This window comes from Cryptomeria japonica, chromosome 7 (genome assembly GCF_030272615.1).
Source record: "Cryptomeria japonica chromosome 7, Sugi_1.0, whole genome shotgun sequence".
In the NCBI taxonomy this organism is placed as follows: Eukaryota; Viridiplantae; Streptophyta; class Pinopsida; order Cupressales; family Cupressaceae; genus Cryptomeria; species Cryptomeria japonica.
Genome location: NC_081411.1, coordinates 286291131 through 286305549, shown reverse-complemented (window position 1 = coordinate 286305549; position 14419 = coordinate 286291131).

Below are 14419 nucleotides of genomic sequence, written 5' to 3'. Positions count from 1 at the left end.
AACTAGCACTTGCACTTCAAGGAGAGGTGTAATATTTAGGTTGATAGAAATAATAATTCAAAGGTATAAATGGAAGAAATGGTGATAATAATTTATAATATGTCATAGTAAACATAAAATCAATAATTATAGTATAAGGAAGTAAATTAATTTATGAAATAGATTATTGATTTGTTTTCTTTATTAGGAAGCGTTTATAGTATAAAAATATCTTACAAATAGGTGTGGCTGGGTTTAATCTAGCTCTACTGTCCAGCTAAAGGTGATGTAGAAGAGACCTTCAGAGGGATGGATAAAAGTTAATTTTGATGGTGCCTCTAAAGGCAACCTTGGTCCATCTAGTGCGGGTTTTATTGTTAGAGATTGGAAAGGGATGTGATGGTTCTAGGTGCGAAAAAACTAGAACCAGGGACCAATAATGTTGTTGAAGTTTCTGTTGCATTGACTGCAGTAAGTTTTTGTAGGAAGATTGGAGTCAAGAAATTGCATTTAGAAGGGGATTTGTTGATAATTATACAGGCAATCATGAAGGGGTTGATTGAGGCTTGGCATTTACATAACCCAATTTTGAATATTGTAGAGGAGCTTAATAATTTTGATGATTTCAAAGTGAGCCATGTAAAGAGGTCAGGAAATGTGGAGGCAGATACATTATCTAAATGGGCTCTAGCCTTCAATGTGATAGGTGAAATGAGAACTGAGGATATGCAGCAAATTAGTATGGAGGGGTTTTATATTTAATAGCTTTTGGAGGGGGTCAGTGTGAAGATTGTGGCTCATTTAATGAGTACTTGTGGAGTATGTTTAAATGCATATGTGAGGCTCCTGGATGATGGCAGGTAATAAAGCCGAGCAAACTCATTATTAAGGAGAGAGAGCTGAGGCAAGTTAGTTTTAATTGCCATCTACCTCACATTTCCTTTCTTGTGTTAGAAGCTAAAACAAAGTTGAAGGTGGAGAAGCAAGGAAATTGTTTTTTGCAGAAGTGAAGAGGTGGGGAAGTGGTGGTGTGTTGATGATCGTGGTGTGTAGGGTGGTAGCATGGAGGCCAATTTTACCCTGCGAACCAAGAAGCAGTTATGCCCCTTTCATTGGGAATTAAATCTAAGGAGAGTGCGGAGTTTTTTAAAGTTTTGGGATGAACATTTGACATCATGTATACTCCTTATTGTGGGCAAGGCGTTTGAAGGTACAAAACAAGAATGTATGTGTACTCCTTAGTAATGGTGTGGGGTTTGGAATGTGGCGAGGATACTGGAACGGTGCGGAGAATTATGGAGGCTCTGGAACCAGAGGATTACCTAGGAGAATTGGACTCATTGCTGGAATGGGTAGTACTTGGAGAGGAGTTTGATACAGATGAAGGAGTGGAGCAAGACAGTGAAGGGATCAAAGCAGTTATAATAGCATTTGTGAGGTGGTTGCTAGGGCAATGCAAATTTCATCACAGAATGGAGGCTCGACGGGGATGGGAAGCCTTGAAGCTTCTGGTGCAGATTAAAGAATTGGACGAAATTATAGAACGAGCAAAGATAGAGGAAGAGGGAGCGGAGAAGAGGGTTCTTTGACCAAGAAAGTTGCATGCATGCTCCGAGTCGGGTGGTGAATCAAGCTCATCAAGGAAGCGTTTATGACATGAATGATGTATTTTTTGATGATGTTAATTCTATTAATGGGTAGGTGGGTTGGACGGGATTATGTCCCGGAGTTGGTTTTTGAGGTGTCGGGTAGTGGTGTTATGATCGTAAGACTTTTGTACCTCTTTTTTGAAGATCTTAATAAAATAATATTATTACCGAGCAAAAAAAAAAATCTTACAAATAATTAATTTTAAAAATTAGAGATAAATTTTGTTATAATATGATTGCAATTATTATTTATAATTTTTTTTAAAATTGCAACATTTTTTTAACTAATTTTTTTCAAAATCATGTTAAAAAGATAATAATCTAAATTATTAGTTTAAAAAAAATAAGATAATTCAAATATTTTTATTATAACACATATATACCAATTATATATTATATTATAATTAAGATATTATTATATTTTAATTAATATTATAGCATTCTTGCATCATCTTAGAAAAATAATATTATGATTATGATATTATTTAATAATAGCTAGTATTATTGTATTATTATATTGATTTATGTTATCTTTATTATAATAGAAATATAACAATTAATATATTATACTTAATTATTGTTATAGTATCATTGTGGTATTATTAATTAATTATTAATTCTATACTATTATTATATCATCTAATACTATAGTTTTTTTATTATATTATCATGAATATTATCTTAGTATTATATTATATTATTATTATATTAGAATATTATTGAATTTTAATATTTTTATCACAGAATTTTATTATATTATGATTGTATTATAATTGATACTACATTATTATTATACTAATATATTATTTTTATAATATGACCTTGTTTTATAATTTTTATACTTTAAACAAAGTAAATAAATTAAGTTTTTTTAAATCTTAAAATCATATTAAATGACAGTAAATAATTCTAAACATTAAAGCTAGACTTTTTATAATCTTTAATAAATATAACGTTTTCACATAAACATTGAGCAAATTATTTTTTGACTTCAATATATAATTGAGAACAAATACATGTAAAACATAAAGTGAGAGTCATTAAATTGTGTCGGATATTGAGTCAACATTTCATATCTTAAAATATAATTTAAAATGTTAATTTAAAAATTTGCAAATGATAGTTACTAAAAGAATTACAACTAGCAATTGCACCTCGGTGTGTGATGGGTAAACTGAAGAGGTATGGAAGTTTAATTGGAAAAAAAATTGGTTTATTTTTTGTATACTTTTTTGTATTACATAATGTCATTTGGTAGGTGTTTTAGCAAATGATGTTGTTTGTGCAACAAATGTCTCAGTGGAGACATGACAACTTCAAATTGACTATGTATCCAGGGACTTACATGGATTGAAGAACAAGTAAAAAAGAGCCTTTGAATAAAAAAGATAATCACTTGCTCCATTATCAATAGGTTCATATTATGTTTACAATATGGAGAGGGGGAGGTGGAGATGTAGAAGAAGAGGGATGTGAGGAGAAGGAGAGTGAAGAATAAAGAGAGATATGAGAGAGGGGGAGATAGAGATGGGAGAGAAATATATAGAGAGGGAGAGATGGGAAGTGATATATAGAGAGAGAGGGATATATATAGGGGTAAGAGGAGGACTGAGAAAAAGAGAGATGAATGGATGGACAGAGGAAGACATGTCTAGATATAGAGGGGGAGAGAGGTAGACATGAAGATAAAGTGAGAGAGGAAGGTGACGAGTAGATAGAAAGGTAGAGATAGAAAGATAGATAGGGGAATAGGGAGGGAGTGAAGTAAGGAGAGAGAGGGGGATCAAATAGAGAGGAAGGGAAAGAAAGGGAGTAAGATAGGTAAAGGACGAATAGAGAAGATGTGTCTGCCAGATCTAGAGAGATAAAGGACCAAAGTGAGAAAGAGAGAAGAGGGGGAAGAGAGGGAGAGGTAGTTGAATAGAGAGAGAGAGGGAGCGGTAGTTGAATAGAGAGAGGGAGAGGGAGCGGTAGTTGAATAAAGAGAGAGGGGGGGGGGGCAATCAATATTTTTTTAGAACTTGAATACTAAGTGACCCAATAAGCACCCAAATACTAATGCACTAATATAGTAATTCTAGTAATGAGGAAATTCTAGAAAACAAATCTATAAGGAAAAATAACATGCAACTATGTTGTTTGACAAATGTATCCAATGTAGGATGTCAATTGTTGATCATATAAAACTCCCCATAGAGAGGAGAGAGAGAGAGAGAGAGAGAGAGAGAGAGAGAGAGAGAGAGAGAGAGAGGGGATTAATATTTTATAGCAATTCTGGTGATGAAAAAGATCTAGAAAACAAGTCTACAATGCAAAACAACATGCAACTATGATGTTTGACAAGTGTATACAATGTAAGACATCATTTGTTGATCATCTAAAACTACCCAAGTCTTATTTGTGTTTGTCATTTATCATTGGTTGATTATTTGTGTTCTCGTTTACTTTAAAAAATGAGTTTTCTACCTTAAGTTATGAGTTCTCAACTTAACTTAGGCAACAAACACATGGTCATCACAATGAGTTTTTTTAATGATAAATCAATAGCTCGACATAAAGTAGTGAAGCCATCTAATATGCAAACACATGATTAACTTAAGGAAAGTGAGTTTCTCTTGATTCTTCATCTAGTCGTGACCATTTTAGATATGCCAATTATGCCTTTGATTCCAAATTACTTGGGTATTTTTACAAATAAGCCAATTCTTTCCATTTCATGGGTTTATACATTGTAAATGAATCAAAGAACAACCCATGGTAAAGTTTTCCTTTCAAAAGATCATTCTTTATTTGTAAATTAGTCATCATTCAATGATTGTTTCATCACCATTAATCGTGTCCAAACATCCTTATCTTATCCTAGGAATCTTTCCCTTGCCTAGATATAGATCAAGCATTTGGCTCTTTTGAATACATTGAAAGACATTGTAGAGTGGCATCAATAGAACATCATGTCATTAACCATTTTGAAAATATATATTTAGAACCAACTTTAATTTAAAATAATTTTGAAAAAGGGTGGAGCTGCAATATTGTTAAATCCTAAATGGGCGAATAAAGTTGTCAAATGGGGACAATCCCCTTGTGATAGGGTAGTATGGGCTATCATACAGGATGAGAATTCTACATTTGGTCTCTACTCAATCTATGCATCTAATGATTACCAAGAGAGGGGGGCGATGTGGGAATGGATTGCAAACTTGGAAGACATCCCCTGGCTCTTGGGAGGGGACTTTAACATGGTAATCAATGCACAAGATATAAACAAGGAGGGAATAAGGTGGTGTTGGTGTAAATAAATATTCATTTTGGATATTATTACACTTACTTAAGTTAACTTAGGATAATGCATCTCTTCGTAGTTTGGATTTGAGACACTTAAGGAAGTGTGCACATAGGGATAGAGCTTGTAGGAGAAATTCCACCTTTTGTGGTCTTATTTTGCTGTTACACTCCACATTCGGTGGGTCATCCACCTCTTGTGGAATATTATATTATTTCTCCTACCTACCCTTAGTATTTCTTACCTACCCTTGTTTCTCATTGAACCACATGTCATATTTGTGTGCTCATACATCCATATGGCCTTGCTTATATATGCAGGCCTCTATTCATTGTATTAGTTAATCCAGTTGATCATTTGCATATTGATGAGAATATAGTTTGTTCTTGTCATTCTATTGTCTCTTTTATGCTTTTCATTGTGCCCTTGATCTTGGCAAAATCCTACATGGTATCAAAGCAATTGGGGCTTCATTGATCGGTTTTTGGAGACATCGTGGAAGGCTTCTATTTTTGGATTTGGGGATCTTCATTTCTTGGGGGCGTCATACAGCGATTTGGACATCACCATTGAATCCGGGAGGCCGTTTCCATAAATTTTGACTATAAAGTCGACCTATTTTGGTGAGAAATTTTTTTTCCCTATCTTGGTTATTATCGTACAAATTTCGAAAAAAAAAAAAAATTTAAAAAAAAAAAAATTTTTTTTAAAAATATTTTTCAAAAAAAATTTTCGAAAAATTGAAAAATTTCGAAAAAAAAAAAACAACAAAAAGTTTTTTTTGGGGGTTCGCAGACCCCCCCTGCTGTACATGAGTTGCAGGTTTCGCAGGCGGAGCGTACCTGTTAGTGTACCCGCCGCCCGTTGCGTCATGTACCCGCCGCCCGCCGCGTCGTGTACCCACCGGTCGCCTCGCTTCCCCGCCGGCCGTCTTGGTTCCCTCCCATCGGCTGCCTTACCTGCATGCCGCCGAGTCCCGTCCTCCCGGCTCCAATGCCGCCACCGACAGCCTTGCTCTTCCCACTAGCCCCTCGGCTCCAACAGCTCCCTCCGCCGACGACCACCAACATAGGCGGCCCTGCGTCCACCACATGGCAGGCGGCCACTGGCCCGCGGGCTAAACCGTACACACAGTCACCACACCACGCAGTCCGTCCGTACAGTGCCACGTCATCATCAGTACTACACAGTCATCAGCACGTACAGTACGGACGCCCAGTCAGCATATAGGCGAAGTTTTTGCGACGGTCATACGGTCGTCAAATTTAACACAGTGACTTGCTGACGTCAATACCACATCAACATTTTTTGAAATTTTTTTGACCCCTCTCCATTGGGCTTTTCAGTTTTGCGGTCCAACTTTGAAAGGCCATATCTTGCTCATTTTTGCTCCTTTTTTGGTGCAATTTTTTTTGAAATAGGCTAAAATTTTGTGATCTTCGTAGTGGTGTGGTTATTTTCTGATTTTGGTGCACAGGTTTTTTGGAATTTTTGGATTCTCTCAGCTGTACCTGTCCAATCCTTAATTCTGCAACTTCAAAGGCCTCGTTTGAGCTCATACGACCTCCTTTTCAAGTGCTGTTTTTTTTTAAAGTGCTTATTTTTTCGTCTACTTTCAGAATCTATGATCAAATTTCAAAGATTTTGAGTGGAAATTGTACTTTCAGATATTGGTCTTATTTGGCCTATTAAGTACTTGTAAATTGCTTGGATCTTAGTTAGATCTCTTGCATTATCAGTTTGAGACTCTTTTGGCCTTATTGAGGCAGTTGTAAAATTGTAATAAGAAGTCCACTTTGCCATTTTTTGCAAGTGGCCCATTGTATACGCACTACTTATAAAGTGCCAAAATCATCACATTTGGGTTGGGGGGGGGGGTTCTTTGATTGAGTGAATTTGGGGGGGTGTCTTGTGTGATTGTGCCTCTCTTTGTGCTCTTTCCATTTTTGTTACAATGAGTCCTAATAAATTTCCACCTTTAACTCCACATAATTATGCATCATGGAAAATTAAAGTATGGAGTAAATTAATGGAAAAGGGTGTCACACACTACATAGATGGAACAATTATAGCACCACCTGATCCTAAGGCTGATCCAATTGCTCAATTAGAATGGCTCACAAAGAATTGCATGGCTCTTGGAACCTTACGCAAGTATGTATCAGATGACCTCATTTTTCACATTGAGAAGTGTAAAACAATCAAAGAGGCTTGGGATATGTTTCAGAAATTGTATGGACAAGTTGATGAAATTAGAGGCTATCAGATTGACAGTGAGCTCACCAACTTGGATCCCAAGAGTTTTGATACAATCCAAGATTATGTCACCAAAGCAAATGAGCTAAGAGCAAAGCTTAAGGATTGTGGAATTGACAAAAAGGATGCTCAATTGATATTCAACTTGTTGGATAAGCTTGCACCAGAATATGCAGCATTTGTGTCTAGCTTCCAAAATCATCGTTTGATAGTGGGGAGTTCTTATGTTATGCCTTCATTTGATGCTTTCACAGAAATGTTAATATTGGAACAAACTAAGTTGTTGAACATGGTGTTTCTCAAGTCCTCAAAGTCCAAGGCTTTGGTGGCTAATCAAGGGAATCAAGGAAGTCAAGGCAAAGATTCCAACAAGAAGAAGAAGCACTCTAAGTCTAAGCCACACCAGGAAAAAGGACAATCATCCTCTCCATCACAAGGCGATTTTTCATCCTCTTCCAAGAAGGGGACACCACCTAAGAAGGATAAACCAACTTGTGCATATTGCAAAAAATATGGTCATGATGAGCATCGATGCCACGCAAAGCAAGTTGATGAGTTAACCAATCTTCTCAAGAAAAACAACATCAACTTGCCATCCGCCTACACAAAGAAGGATTCATCTCCTTCCTCTTCCTCACAGTCTAAGGGAAAAGGGCAAGCATTTGTGGCTACAACAGGTTCTTCACAGCAATGGATACTTGACTCGGGTGCCTTATATCACATGGGTTCTACAAAGGAGTTGTTTTCTTCATTGGAGCCATCTAAGGTACCCCACATTTACATAGGTGATGACACACAAGTAGAGGTTGAAGGGAAAGGTTCAGTTGACATGGATGATGGAACATTTGAGAATGTTCTCTATGTTCCTAACTTGTCTACCAACCTTCTCTCCATCTACCAAATCACTCACTATGGGAATGGGAAAAAGGTTGAGTTTACACCAGATTTAGTTGTGGTAAAGGAACTTGATGATGATGCCTTGGTAGCAGTGGGACAAGTCAATGACAACTCAAGGCTTTATTCATTCTCCCACTTTGTGCCAAGTTCACCTTCTAGGGCCTTGGTTACTCATTCAAATTCAGAAAGTAAGCTATGGCATGAGCGGTTTGGTCACCTCAACTACTGCTATCTTCAGCAGCTAAGCACTAAAGACATGGTCACAGGTCTACCTCGAATCAGTTTTTCAGAGGGTGTATGTTCAGGTTGTTCCATGGGCAAGCATCCCGAAGAGAAGTTTGATAAAGGGAAAGCTTGGAGAGCTTTGGAAGTTCTTCAACTTGTTCACAGTGATGTAGCGGGTCCATTTCCAACACCTTCATTTAGTAAGGCCCACTATGTTCTTACCTTCATTGATGACTACTCCCGCTTCACTTGGGTCTACTTTCTCATTCATAAGAGTGAAGTATTTGACAGATTTCAGGACTTCAAGACTCGTGTGGAGAAGCAATCAGGGAAAGTGGTCAAGATTCTTCGCACAGATAATGGAAGGGAATATGTGAACAAAAGACTTGAGGATTTTTGTACATTTGAGGGGATTGATCTTCAGCATTTTGTCGCATACACTCCACAACAGAACGGGGTTGCAGAACGCAAGAATAGAACTCTCAAAGAAATGGCTAGATGTATGATACATGCACATTCTCTTGATCCCGCCTTTTGGGCAGAGGCTATCAGTTGTGCCACACACATCCAGAATCGGGTTCCTCACAAAGCTTTGCAAGGTATTACTCCTTTTGAAGCTTGGGCTAGTAGGAAACCGATTGTGAGACATTTTAGAGTCTTTGGGTGTCCAACATGGGCTCACATACCTCCGCAGAAATGCAAGGCATTGGAACCACAGAGTCAGCCTTGCATATTTGTTGGATATCCTAAGGGTGTTAAGGCATACAGATTGATGGATCCGGAGACACGTGAGGTATTCATTGAGAGGAGTGTTCACTTTGAGGAAAGCTCTCCTAGCTTAGCCTCTCTACCTCCTCCACCTTCCTCCATTGTGGATAGTGATGTTAGTGATTCAGATGATGAGACTCCCTCAACTCCGACTCGCAGGGTTACACCTCCGCAGGGTCCACTTGTAGTTGAGGAGCCTCATTCTCCACCTCCACCTAGACCTCGTTGGGCTCAACAGACACTTGATTCCGCGGGTTCTCTTGTTGGGGATCCTTCAGATACACGGAGAACTCGATCACAGCATCAGGATCTTCCACATGCATTCATTGCTACCGCTTCCGATCCACAAACATTTAGGGAAGCATCAGGGGTTCCTAAGTGGGACCAAGCTATGGAGGAAGAATATAGTTCCTTGATGAGGAACAACACATGGGATCTAGTCCATCTCCCTAAGGGGAGAAAGATGGTTCGATGTAAGTGGATCTATCAGACCAAGTTTGCAACGGATGGTAGTGTGGATAAGTATAAGGCTCGGCTTGTTGCGAAAGGTTTCTCGTAGGTTGCAGGTGTTGACTATACTGAGACCTTTGCACCCGTAGCCAAGATGAACTCCATTCGTTTGACACTTGCTATTGTTGCAGCTCATGGTTGGGCTGTACATCAGATGGATGTGAAGAGTGCTTTTCTTCATGGTGATCTTGATGAGGAGATTTATATGGAGCAGCCACAGGGTTTTATCCAGGATACTTCCTTGGTTTGCAGACTAAGGAAATCTCTCTATGGCTTTAAGCAGGCCCCTAGGGCTTGGTATGCCAAGATGGATTCCTTTCTTCTCTCCGCAGGGTTCACCAGGTGTCATTCTGATCCGAATGTCTACATTTTGAGATAGGATGACTCTCACTTGATACTTGTGCTCTATGTTGATGACTTGATCATTACAGGGAGTACTTCATCCATCATTAGCAAGGTCAAATCTGATTTGCATGACAGATTTGCTATGACTGACTTCGGTCTTTTGCATTACTTTCTTAGGATAGAGTATTCACAGTCACCTTCCGGGATTACTCTATCGCAGCCCAAGTATGCTCTTGATCTACTTGCACGCTTTCATATGGCTAATTGTAAGCCTGCCCCGACTCCCTTTCTTTTAGGAGTCAAGCTTGAGGCTCATTGTTCTTCTCCACCAGTTGAAGCCACTTTGTATCGTCAACTTGTGGGTAGTCTCATCTACTTGACTCATACACGCCCTGATATTTCATTTGCAGTTGGCATGGTTTCCCGCTTCATGCAGGACCCACATGAGCTTCATTGGAAAGCCACCAAACGCATCCTTCATTACATCCAGGGTACACATCACTATGGGATTCACTATGCAGCAGGCATAGGACTTCGCTTGGTTGGTTACACAGACTCCGATTGGGCTGGTGATCTTGATGATCGTAAGTCTACTTCTGGTTATAGTTTTTACCTTGGTTCAGGCCCCATTTGTTGGCAGAACAAGAAGCAACATGCTATTGCTCTCTCTTCGACTGAGGCTGAGTATCGAGGCGCTATTAACGCAGCGACTGAGACCATTTGGCTCTAGCAGATTCTCACAGAGTTTGGATTCACCACTCCATGACCGATAGTTCTACATTGCCACAATCAAAGTGCTATTGCAATCTTGAAGAACCCGGTCCAACACCAGCGGACCAAACACATTGAGATTCATATGCACTATATCCGAGAGCTCATCTAGGAGCAGGTCATTGATTTGCAGTATTGTCCTACAGCAGAGCAAGTTGCTGACATATTCACCAAACCTTTCACCGAGAGTAAGTTCCAGCAGTTGCAAGCTCTCTTGGGGGTGCGGGATGTGTCATTAGGGGGGGTCAGCTGACTTCTCCTTCCTCTCTTATGGGGGGGACTTTTTCCTCTTTGAGGTTTTGTCCATCTTCTTTGAGAGTCTTTTGTACATTCATCTATCTTTTGGGGGGGAGTTTTTTCCCACTGTGTTTTCTCCCTTTCTCCGTTTGTGAGAGATTGCATTGCATAGTTTTGTTTGCATTTGCATATTGTACATGGGTACCTATCATGGCCTAGTAGCTGGGACCCATCTTGCATTGTTGACTTGAGTCTTCATTCCCCTAAGTTGCACTTAAGGGGGGGTGTTGGTGTAAATAAATATTCATTGTGGATATTATTACACTTACTTAAGTTAACTTAGGATAATGCATCTCTTCGTAGTTTGGATTTGAGACACTTAGGGAAGTGTGCACATAGGGATATAGCTTATAGGAGAAATTCCACCTTTTGTGGTCTTATTTTGTTGTTACACTCCACATTCGGTGGGTCATCCACCTCTTGTGGAATATTATATTATTTCTCCTACCTACCCTTAGTATTTCTTACCTACCCTTGTTTCTCATTGAGCCACATGTCATATTTGTGTGCTCATACATCCATATGGCCTTGCCTATATATGCAGGCCTCTATTCATTGTATTGGTTAATCTAGTTGATCATTTGCATATTGATGAGAATACAGTTTGTTCTTGTCATTCTATTGTCTCTTTTTTGCTTTTCATTGTGCCCTTGATCTTGGCAAAATCCTACAGGTGGAATGGAAAGGTGTTGAGAGAATACACTGGGAAAGGATGGTTAACAAAATGAGATTGACTGACCTAGTAGTAGGAAAGAAGGGAAAGCATAATTCAATATTGTACACCTGGTGTAACCACCAACAATACAATAAGAAGGTCTATTGCAGACTAGATAGATTCTACTTCAACAAGGACTTTTTTGAAATTGTCAAAAATAAGGAGGGTATTCAATATGTTGTCGTACCATATACATTATCTGATCATCACCCTATTATGATTGGGTTAAAGGTAACTAATGGTAGAGTGGCCCTACCAAGCCCTAGCTTGAACTTTAGAATTAACGCTAGTCTCCTAAAGGATGATGACCTAAAATGTGTATTGTGTCTGGTCATAATGTATAATAAGTATGGAAACAGCTAGCTAACAAACATTGATAGATGGAATCAAAATGTTACAACCTGGACTTCACTTTGTCAGGTGGTAGGTAAAAAGAAAGCTAAAGATGCCAGAGCATCTGAGATGCAATTGCACAGTGCCCTTCAAATGGCTGAGCTTGAACTTCAAGGGGACCCGGAGAATCTATCACTCACCAGACAACTAATTAAGGCCAAAAATGACCTTAGAAGGCTGCAAAATCATAAAATCAAAGGATGGAGAACTAGGGCTAAGTTAAACTGGTTAGATACTAGGGATCGGGGATCTAAATTTTTCTTCCAGATTCTTAAAATGAAACAAGCAAGAGAGAAAATAGACACCATATGGGAAGAAAATAAAAACCTCTCTGACCCAAATGAGATTCTAGAATGCTTTGCTCAGTTCTACAAGCAATTGTTCTCTGTAGAACCAATTAGGGAGAAGTAGGATAATGCAAGAAAGTTATTCATGTCTTTGGTCCCCAAACTTCTTGATGAGGAAGATAGCAGGAAGCTTGAAAGAACAATTTCTAAAGAAGAAATCAAGGAAGCTATATTGGCTCTCAATAATGACAAATCCCCTAGCCTTGATGGATTCCTGATATAATTCTACAAAGAAAATATTGAATGGGTTGTGGATGACCTTCATGCTCTATATACTGAGGCTATTCACATTGGGTCCCTGGGAGCAAACATCAACCAAGGTCTGATCAAGCTCATCCCTAAAGAGGGTGACAGAACCCTGATTAAAAATTGGAGACCCATTACATTTTTAAATGTGTCATATAAAATCTTAGCAAAGTTGACAACAAGCAGATTGGAAAAGATCTTACCTAAGATTATCAGTACTACTCAAACAGGGTTTGTCAAAGGACGGTATATTCTAGAGAACTTAATCACATGTTGGGAATCACTCCATTGGGCAAAGGAATCGGGGCAAAATGGAGCTATGTTACTCATAGACTTCGAGAAAGCTTATGATATAATAGAATGGGAATATATCATTCAGATGCTTCAATCACTAGGTTTCCCCCCTAGGTTTTGCAAACTGGTCAAAATACTATTATGTGATGCCAATGCCTCTATTGAAGTGAATGGGATGAGATCCCCCAATTTTACACTAACCAGATTGATCAGACAAGGATGCCCCTTAGCCCCAACCCTATTTGTTCTAGTTGCTGATGCAATGTTCTACCTACTCAAAGACACCTCTATCACTCCTCCTATCAGGGGCATCCCCTTACCTAACAAAAAAGATATCTGCAATGTCCAATTTGTTGATGACACTGCAATCTTAATTAAACTTGAGGAAGAAAACCTTGCTGCTCTGCTGAAAAACATAGATATATTTTGCCTAGCCTCTGGCAGTAAGATAGCTATGCACAAATCCAATCTTCTTGGCTGGGATGACGACCCCCCGAACTGGCTCTCAAAATTTTCTCTTAACTAGCTGGGCCCTACTCATATTGTAAAATATCTAGGCATCCCCTTCTCTATCCTTCCAAATTTAAATGAAATGTGGGAATGGGTAAGAAATAAGATAGAGAAGAAGCTCTCTAATTGGAATAGGAACTATCTATCTTTGGTTGGAAGATTTTAGGTCTGTCAAAAGATTTTGGCATCATATAACATCTACTTCTCCTCTGCTTGGCTCTTCAAAAACTATCAATTCAATCATATCCAAAAACATATTAGGGAATTCTTATGGTCAGATGGAAAAGGTATCAGGAAGCAACATGCAATAAAATGGGAGTGGTGCACTATGCATAAGCTTTATGGTGGGATGGGTCTAAAATATCTCAAACTACAAGGCAGGGCCCTCACCTCCAAATGGATTCTCAAGGCCATGGATGGGGATGAGCCATGGAAAATTTTGATAAGAAACAATATTTCATCCTCAACCCCTAAGAAAGCCAAGAAATGGAAGGATCTCCCCATGATTGATTTCCTTCTTGGACAGATAGAGGTGTCCCCAGCTGGGTCTAGGGTCTGTAAGTCCCTATGGAGAGCATGGGAGCAGGTGAAACACTTGGTACACTACAAGGTAAATGGAAGTATACAGGGGCAAATGGGCAGTAACAAATCTATATGGTGGAATCTATTTCATAATGGGAAACCATTAGCAGCTCTTCAAGGCTGCTTTGCACTAAAATGGCACAATATGGGAATTAAATGTTTTGATAAGATATTGGAGAATGGCCAAATGAGAACATGGGAGGATCTAAAACTTACCTTCCCTATCCCAATTTCTCAAAGTAGAACCTATAACATCCTAAAAATGGCCTTAGCTTCTACTTTTCCCCCCTCACCCTCTTCTCCCCCACACCCTCATCTCTACACTCTGTTGGGCTGATGGCACACCTCTCCC